Source organism: Cydia amplana, chromosome 24 (assembly GCF_948474715.1).
Source record: "Cydia amplana chromosome 24, ilCydAmpl1.1, whole genome shotgun sequence".
Classification (NCBI taxonomy): Eukaryota; Metazoa; Arthropoda; class Insecta; order Lepidoptera; family Tortricidae; genus Cydia; species Cydia amplana.
In genome coordinates, this window is record NC_086092.1 from 5,999,420 (window position 1) to 6,009,494 (window position 10,075).

Here is a 10,075-nt window from a genome sequence, read left to right on the forward strand (position 1 = left end):
CGCCGCTGATGTCGCACCGCTGACATGTGGTCGGGCCCATCAGCGAAGAGCGCCTGAATAGCTTAGCTCTTCTTAATATAGAAGCTGAGCTGACAAACGTTTTAAATTACGACAGACGCTGTCAACCAATTTGTACATAGGAAAACAATGTAAATGCCTATGTGAGTAAATGTTAAATGTTTAGTTTTTTTTTTATTTCACACCCCAAAGGTACTTGTTGCAGGTTTTTTCCTAAATAAAATACTTTATCGTCACTGATGAAGGGGGGCGGCAAATCAAAATGGCCCGGGGCGCCAAATTTGTAAATACGCCTCTGACTTTACCCACTTAGATATATGCCATCTGCCCGAGGCCAACTGTAGGTATATCTTAGATTCCCTTAAAAACCCCTAATTGAAATTCAGTTTTAGTTAACTTAGTTTAAGTTTTGTATCTGCACATGTTCTAAGCTAACATTTAATTTCTTCGATATTAAACTTTCGTGAGACATATTTTAAACTGTTTATACGACAACGGTTTCACGCACTTGAATTTTTAGTCGCTATTGGCGACATCTTTCGGACCCTTCAGGGGTCCATCTTCAGGCTCGAGTTGCAGTAGCCGCGAGCACTCGAGCCTGAAGATGGACCCCCCGAAGGGCCCGAAACATGTCGCCAATAGTGACTAAAAATTCAAGTGAGTGAAACTGTTGTCGTATAAACAATTTTAATTTCTTTTCTTTTCATTAACCTATTAGTTATATAGGGCATGACGTTATACTAACGTAGCATATAATTTTCACCTCAGCAGCTCAAACAAGGGTACTTTGCTACTTAAAAACAGTGAGCAAAATAGCATTTTGCTCACTGAGTGTGACAAAATGAGCAAAATGCGATTTTGCTCACTGTTTTTAAGTAGCAAAGTACCCTTGTTCGAGCTGCTGCGGTGAAACCTTAATTGTTGGTATATCTTAACACATTCGGTGCGGCAGCGTAAAACTCAAACTTACTGCCAGTGCGTTACGAGTCATATACTTCCCGTATTGAGAAAGCCAAATTTGCGGCACGACCTACATCTTCCCGTACCGTGTCCTGACTTTAAAGGTCCCTACAGACCTGGAATATTATCGATTTGAACTAAAAGTCTTTCTGATCAATAGACTATATCCTTGTGTATATACAGCTGCCGTCGCCCGCGGATCTGTATAAAATTCTAAAAGATATAGGCATTATTCAAAACCCTTAATTTTACGGGAATATACTTCCCTTGCCGCACAGGGCGTATATAACACTAGTGATGGGATACTAAGGAATCGATAACGACTTTTATAATCGACAAAATATTCTAAGGTTGACTGGTAGAGAATGACTCATGGCATTAAGTTCGCTTTTTGTACACTAAGTTATTTCTTTTGTGCAATAAAGTATAAATAAATAAATACTAAAATAAAATATTTATTATCGTTATCGTGTCTGTACTGTGTTCCAACTAAATATGATTCATCCTCATATAATTATAAAAAGGGGTCGGACTTTTAGAGTAGGTAATTTTCAATATATATATAGCTGCCGCACCATCGGAAAGTCAAATACGGCCAAATGCTTCTCGTAACGCAGCGAATGTGTTAAGAAAACAGGAGTGAATAGGTAAGTGATGAAGAAGGAATACATTTTTCGGGTTCTCTAATATGTTCTCACTGCTGAGGTGAAAAGTTTTGTGAACTACACGAGATCAAAGTTATTTACATCTCGTGCGCTTTTGAGTCCCTTACTACGCTCAAGATTCTAAATTAGTATAGAATCTTCCGCTTGCACGGGACTCAAAATAAGCACTCGAAAAAAAATCTAACTTTGATATCTTGTTGTACACAAATAACTATAGTCCCGGTTTAAATAAGTACCTACAATCCACATCAAATAAATAACTGTTCTTGTTTGTGCCAACCATTGCATAATTTGTAGTAATTCGTGGATAATATCGTTGGCTCCGCATTGAGTTAGTCTTAATTTGTAATACTAAGTGTAACATTATAATATTGTATAGTTGTTTGTTGAATAAAATAAAATAAACTTACTTTCTATATATCTCGCTCGCACTAATATGCGAGAGAGCGAGATGCATAGACAGTAAGTGTCAAACTGGTTGGTAGCCGTACTGTAAACGTGAGCATCCGAACATCTGAAAGATTTTTTTTCCAAGCTGAAAGGAAGACCTTTGCTTTTTCTCGGTCAATTAAACACTCCATTATTTAATCTTAATTTAAAAAATAAATGGATTTCCAAGTGTCTGAAATAAACGATTTTTCTTATTTATTTATTTGTTATTTGTATCTCCTTTTTTGTAATTCATGGGCCTTATAAATCCTGTTTATTTTTTATAGACTTGGGGATATAGATCCAACACGTAGAGGCCCTTTAATGTCATTTATTTATTATTATGTAGGTAGGGTAGGTACACCAATGTCCATCTGCCAGGTCACTGTGTCGCAACATTCGGGGCACATCGCATCCTCGGCGGTGATCGCACGCAATTGGCTTGTGACGTCATAATTGTAATTGTAACAAATCGAGAGAAAGACGTGTGAGACTACTTGATACTTTGTTATTTTTTGAATAAGAATAAGAATAAGAAACCATTTATTGCCACACACAAAACAGATAGGTTAATTACAAAATATAATAAAATCAAAAAATTGTCATGTGCGGCAAAACGAACGGGCTCAGCATACGTTGCGTCAGTCATTTCATTTTTGGGGGGCTTTATAACATACTCTGGTGATTTTGTTATATCTGATCATACTCTGACAAGTGACGTATCTACTAGAAGAGAGGCCTATGCTCAGCAGTGGGCGATAAAGGGTTGATATGATGATGATGGTGATACTCTGAGGGGTGAATACACTGAATTATGCTGATACTGAATAATTGATATCGCAAAAAATTTGACGTTTCAGTTTCTGTCGTGTTTTAATTTTATGTCAAAAAACATAAAATTAAAACACGACAGAAACTGAAACGTCAAATTTTTTGCGAATTTTATGTCAAAAAACATAAAATTAAAACACGACAGAAACTGAAACGTCAAATTTTTTGCGATATCAATTATTCAGTATCAGCATAATTCAGTGTATTCACCCCTCAGAGTATCACCATCATCATCATATCAACCCTTTATCGCCCACTGCTGAGCATAGGCCTCTCTTCTAGTAGATACGTCACTTGTCAGAGTATGATCAGATATAACAAAATCACCAGAGTATGTTATAAAGCCCCCCAAAAATGAAATGACTGACGCAACGTATGCTGAGCCCGTTCCTTTTGCCGCACATGACAATTTTTTGATTTTATTATATTTTAATTATGCTGTAATAAAATCAATAAAAAAAATTTTTAGGTATTTCATTTAGAGTCAGAGCGGAAAGAGAAGAGTCGTATAATGTATGGGATCCCTTACATTCCACGACTCTTCTCATAGGATCTTTGAGCCATGTAAGTGTAAGTACCTATGTAAGTGATGTGCTGTCGGGAAACCTCCAAAATTACCTACATAATTTTCACTTGGAAAAAATTCGGCACCTCATAGTTTTGTACAGAAATCCAAATTCCAAAGGAAAATTTCCATTTCCTAAATGAAAGTTCCCTTTGTTTCCTGTATTTTCCTGATATTTCCGAGAACTTGCACATCTGTAGAACCATGTATTTTATATACCAATGCCAAAATTGTGGGACCAACGATCAAGACTATCCCATCGCGCTACCCCACCTTTCGCATCTTGTGGGAACCTCACTTGCGTTTGCGCAGTAACCTTGACGCATTCCAAATTGCCACAGCTCTTACTGCAAGGACGTAAGGGCTATTTTGGCTCATCTTTTTTAAATATTTTAATCGCAGTTTAGGCGCCTTGGGGTTTAGAAATAGATCTGACAGGCCACTTCGAATTTTAGTTATTCGATCCGATATGATACTGATCTGTCATTGTCAAAAGTGAGATTTTTGCAACCCAAAACGTCACTTTTGAGGGATCAGTATCATATCGGGAACAGATCGAATAGCTAAAACTCGAATTGGCCTGTAAACTGTTTCATATGGTTATAGACCTTATAGTAGTAAGGTGAAAGGTGATATTGCTTTTTTTGTGTAGTTGTGGTAATTATTTTGATTGTCTATTTGTAACTTTTGTAAGTCACGAGCTGAGTTGGACTATTTTTCTTAATTTGTGGAAAAGTGTACAGTCGCCATCAGATATACCGGAGCGGCTAAGGGGGTCACAAATATCTGAACACGCCTCTATTGTCGGGGCGTTAGAGTGCGTGTTCAGATATTGTGAACCCTTGGCCGCTTTGATATATCTGATGGCAACTGTACAATGGATGGGTGGTCTAAGATTTACGTATACCAACATCATGTTAAGTACATATATCTCATGAAGTCTAGCTGTCACGGTTCATGAGATACAGCCTGTTCATTTTACTATGGAAATTGATAGTAACAGCGACGCGTTCAGTACCAGTAGTGCAGCTGCGGGCAGAAATGTAATGTTACCCTTATGCTGTTGAGATAAGACTTTCCGGTCGGTGCTACATCTATTGTCAAGTAGCAGTACTGATAGTTCCGCTACTCGATGCTAGATGTAGACACTGAAATTAATAGTCTAACTGATGTATGGAGTGAGCACTCTTGTTACTATATTTCTCTATGCCTATAGTAATGATCAGTCCATATAAACAAATTAACTAATCATTGTAATGATCCAATGATTCTTCTCATTTTCCCACGCTGTAATCCTAGATGTATCAGTAATTATCGTTATTATTGATTAATTACTTTTTGCTTTAGTTAGAACGGATTTGACTTATCTGCCAAGGATATAGTTGGTAGAATAGAAATTGACTCCTTGTAATGAATAGAACACACACGATTTAAAACAGACATACAATACAATACAATACAATACAATACAATACAATACAATACAAATTAATACTCTTTATTGCACACCTCAATAAAATAAAATAAAACAATACAAAACTACCTACATAAATAATGTTAGTTGGGTGACAATGCAATATTTATTTATTATGGTACCACTGAGCTGATTTGATAATGGACACAGGAGGTGGCACTCTGTGATAAAACAACGCAACCTAATTATGTTCGAGTTTGTTAGAAATGTCACCATGAGTATTAGTGGTCTGTTATAAGAAAAGTACAGTCAGCGATAAAAGCTTGTATCAAAAATGAAATTTATTTTGTACAATATTCATAGAGGCGGCCGAGTGTAGCGACTCGTGAAGGAAAACTATTAGCGTGCATAGTATGAAATATGAATAGGTATACATATATTTTAAATTAGACAGGCCACTGCGGTAATAATTGAATTCATATGTAAATTCATAATAAATCAACAAACTTCGATTGCCGGTTATAGTAGGATATTTTAATGTTCCCTGAATATTCTATTAATGATTTATTTACAAACATGATATATACAGTGGTGTTACTAAAAAATTAAAAACTAGCTTAAATCTAAAATAGGCCCTTGAGGCATTGTACCAAGGATGCTGGCGACATTTCCTCGCTGTATCGCAATGCTGATACGTTGTGCGAGGTAGCCGCCAGCTCTTCAGTCACCAGTTGAGATCGGTTTTTCTAAGATAGCGGTGCCGTCATATAGCGGCCGTCTCCATACTAAATAATACGTCTAAATATGGATGTCGTAGTATTTGTATGGAGACGGCCGCTATATGACGGCACCGCTTTCGGAGGAAACCAAAGCTTAACGTCAACCAGACGCTTCGCGATTTCTGCGAACAACTTATGCGCGCTGGGACCCCATGGAGCTAGAGTTAAAATATATGAAATATATTAAAAACGGGTTACTCACGTATTTTAAGTCGAAAATGCTCGACATGTTCCACTCCAGTCCGTACTAGTCCTACAGGCCCTCTGGTGTTGCGTATGTCCATGGGCGATGGTAATCGCTTACCATTGAGAGATTCGTCTGCTTGGTTTTTGCTTCATAAAGAAAAATCAATTTTAGCGAAAGTAATACCTAATTCTATCTCTTTGTTTCTCTGTTAGGTACCTCCTCAATCTTCAATCGATTTTGATGATATTTGCTATGGAGATAGTTTCAGGGCCCGGGAAGGACATACCATAGTTTGTTAGGGTTCCGTACCTCAAAAGGAAAAAACGGAACTCTTATAGGATAACTCGTGCGTCTGTCTGTCTCTCGACATCTCCTAAACTACTGGGTCTAATTATTTTTTTATATACACAAAATAATTCTTTACCTATAGATGACAGAAAAACCTATTAGAAATGTGCAGTCAAGCGTGAGTCGGACTTAATTACGTAGTTTTTGATCCGACCCGCACGGGTTTTTTAAAGACATTGCATTCACGTTCTACATGAAAAATACATCGTTAAAAATGTAACCCTTGGAACGCGAGTTCGACTCGCACTTGACCCTTTTTTTATCAATCATCATCATCATTGTACGCAGATGAAGTCGCAGGCAGAAGCTAGTGTTTTATACCTAAAACACGAAAGGGGCTATTCATAAATTACGTCATTTCAAATTGGGGGCGGTCTGGACATCGGATGATGGTAGCATGACGTATTTAGAAGGAATGGAGGTATTCGGGGTCTTTCGAAGCATGATTTTTTGATGATTTTAGGGGGGGGGGTCAAAAACGTCAAAACTAGATGACGTAATTTATGAACAGCCCCCTAGCAGGAAACCAATCCAAGGAATCGCCACTACAGCCACTGAACTAATTAATTTGTACTATTGACTATTGTTTCTGTACACGCGACGTTACTATACCAAGAAAAAATGTCACGTTCGTCCGTGATTGGCATTATGCCTGGCCATAGATCGCTTATTAGATGTTGCATTTTTAACAGTGGCAAACAAGCATAAGCGGTTTCCGTTATGTGCGGTCAAGTGCGAGTCGGACTCGCGTTCCAAGGGTTCCGTACATTACACAATTTTTAACAATGTATTTTTTATGTGAAACGTGAGTGAAATGTCTATTAAAACCCGTAGGGGTCGGATTAAAAACTAAGTAAATAAGTCCGACTCACGCTAGACTGCACATTTCTAATAGGTTTTCCTGTCATCTATAGGTAAAGAACTATTTTGTGTATTTTTTTTTTAGACCCAGTAGTTTCGGAGATAAAGGAGAGGGAATGGTCATTTTTTGCCTATTTTCTTGAATAATTGCTTATTGCTTGAACTATTTATCTTAAAATTATAAAAAAAAAATATTTGAGATTCTTACAATGAGCTCTTTCATTTGATATGTAACACGATACATAGTTTGAAAAACTTTATTTTTTAATTTGCTCATTTACCTGATTTACCCCCAAAAGTGGCCTCCATATTTAAAATTCATTTGTTTACGTTACAAGTTCGTCTGGGTCACAAACTTACATATTTGTGCCAAATTTCAACTTAATTGATCCAGTAGTTTCGGAGAAAATAGGTTGTGACAGACGGACAGACAGACGCACGAGTGATCCTATAAGGGTTCCGTTTTTTCCTTTTGAGGTACGCAACCTATGTCATAAAAAATGGCCTTCCTATCCGAATGCTTGTGACGTGTCTGATTAGTGATTATGCTTCAGCCTGGCAGTATTCTCGTCTCTCTCTCGTACTCTCGTCAGTCACTAGTGGATCTACCGCGAAAACCGAATATCGCAAATTGCGGGCATCTTTCTCTGTCACTCTAATTAAGCCTTAATTAGATTATTCATTATAGAGAAAGATGCCTGCAATTTGCGAACTTCGGTGTTTGCGGTAGGCCCTCAGCTTTATGCGTGTTTTGGAGCGCAGCGTAAAATTCCGCATAGGATCCATACTATCACACTTATCACAGTACCTATTCTCTGGAGATTCCGTAAGATTTCGCTGTGAATAGGTAGGTACCTAGAAGTAAAGTTGTTCAACATGATTTACAATTTCACACATAATACGTCTAAACTTTGAAAATAGAGCCTGTATGCTTAGACTTAATTAAAAGAGATATCAAAAATCTGAAAAAAGGGGATGATAGAAGAAGATGAAAGGAATCTTTTGATTCAAAGTTACTTAAAACGCTGTAACTTGATTTGCAGCGTTTTACCATTTGATGGCAGTTCATAATGTGGAGTCTATTGGAGGAGGTCTGTGCGCCCGGTTAATTACATGTTTCACTACAAATGTTAAAAAGTTTAAAGGTAACGCGGCCTCAACAAATCTCAACTCTATATTAGTTAGTAATAAGGGTTATTTTACTGATAAGAAATAACGTTACTAAGATTTTTTGGTTTCATGATGCTATTACGTGCCTATTACACAATACGGAACCCTAAAAATGGAAATATTCTGGCTAATGATTTAAATCACCTAATGAAGCATTTCAGTGGTTGACGACATGTTATTGCATATTTAACATGTAGGACTGTAGGTATTGGCTATGTGCATGAATAAGGTGCTGTATCTAAGTACACTGTCGGAAATGACGCCATTATTCATAAATTTTCAGTGGTAGAAATAATTTAAGTATGTCATAAAGTATGAAAAATATGTTGTCTACTTTAGTTCCTCTACCCCTACCACGCACTTGGTTCAATAGTTTGACTTTTAACACTATACTGTAAATATTTTAAAAGAAATATCATGTTTAAGTATAAAAATCTCAAAAAAATGTAATTGTCGTGATAATTCAACTGGTGTTGCCACTATGTTTCGCCTTTAGTTTTATTTAATTTATATTTAAAAAAAATTAAGTCATAAAACGCAAAATGGCGCCATCTACAATAATAATGCCGGGCAAGGGGGGCAAGGTGATTGACCTCCTTGACAGTGACAGTTTTGGCGTTAATAGAGTACGTTCTAAACTTGTAATTCAGTCCACTAACATCTCTTTATAAGGACTTTTAAGTATTGTTAATAAATGTATAAAACATATAATTTTCATTTTGCTACACCAAAATTGTCTCAAATTGGAGTTAACATTGTTTCTTTTTCTTCTTTGTAAAATTATGAGTTTATTCAGCCCACTGTTCGTAATAATATATCGGGTTATGTTATGGTCAAGTTTCAGAACGTACCCAAATCGAATATTTTGCTTTCGTAATTCGTTGTTTATTGTGATGTTTTCGCTGTTTAAATAATCAAAACACAGTATTTCAATTGTTTTAATTAGTCGTACTTATTAGTGTATAGTGTTTCTTCAGTTATTAGTTTGAACCAAGCCACTTCTTACAAGATGTAGGCTTAAATTGACTATATTCTACTACATTTTTTTTCTATAGAGGACATCCGTTTATGTCGTAATCATAATAATACAAAGTTAAACGCAATATTAAGGTCACATTAAGGTAAACACTGTGTAAAGGCCAATGTATACAAACTGAGATCCAAGTAAGTACTAGTTTATGTACGTTTTTGTTTTTTTATATAAACATCTTCGTGAGTTCGTGACATAACTTTTATGATTAACACGCCAAAGACTTTCTGAGAACATTTGTTATTTGCCAATAAAGGAAAGCAACTATAGTCCCGTAGTACAAGTATGGTCTACAGCAGCGGTTCTCAATCTTTTTTTTTGACGGAACCCTTTTGGAAAGCGAAATTCTTGATGGAACCCTAAAATAAAACAATAGTTTTTAGAAGTGTATTTTTTTATTAATAAGCATAATAATTATGCTTATTTTATTATTCTAAATTCTTGCGGAACCCCTGCAGGGGTGTCGCGGAAGCCTAGGGTTCCGCGGAACACACTTTGAGAATGGCTGGTCTACAGGTTCAACACATAATAAAGTACCAATTAGCAATACCAATCTTAAGTTTTTTTGATGTTGTCTGAGTATTTTTCCCTTTTATGATTTTTTTTGCCTCAGAACAGCGATATTCAAATAATATTCACAGCTGAATGAAACATTCACTCAATTGGTGTGAGAACTCGCATCCGAGTTTCATTACATTGAGTTATTTGATCAGTCGGCTGAATTGATGTCGATTCAATAGTCAACAATGTAACTAAAATCGGAAATGAGTTCGCGCGCCGTCTAATAAGCCCTAAAGCCAGAAAGCTAAGTTGAAGAT

At 36.5% G+C, this 10,075-nt stretch overlaps 1 protein-coding gene across 1 annotated transcript in view; it reads right to left on the reverse strand.

Annotated features, from left to right (window-relative positions):
• The window catches only part of LOC134659251 (U-scoloptoxin(01)-Cw1a-like), a 187,458-nt gene that overhangs the window by 25,770 nt on the left and 151,613 nt on the right, over positions 1-10,075 (reverse strand). The window lies entirely within an intron of this gene.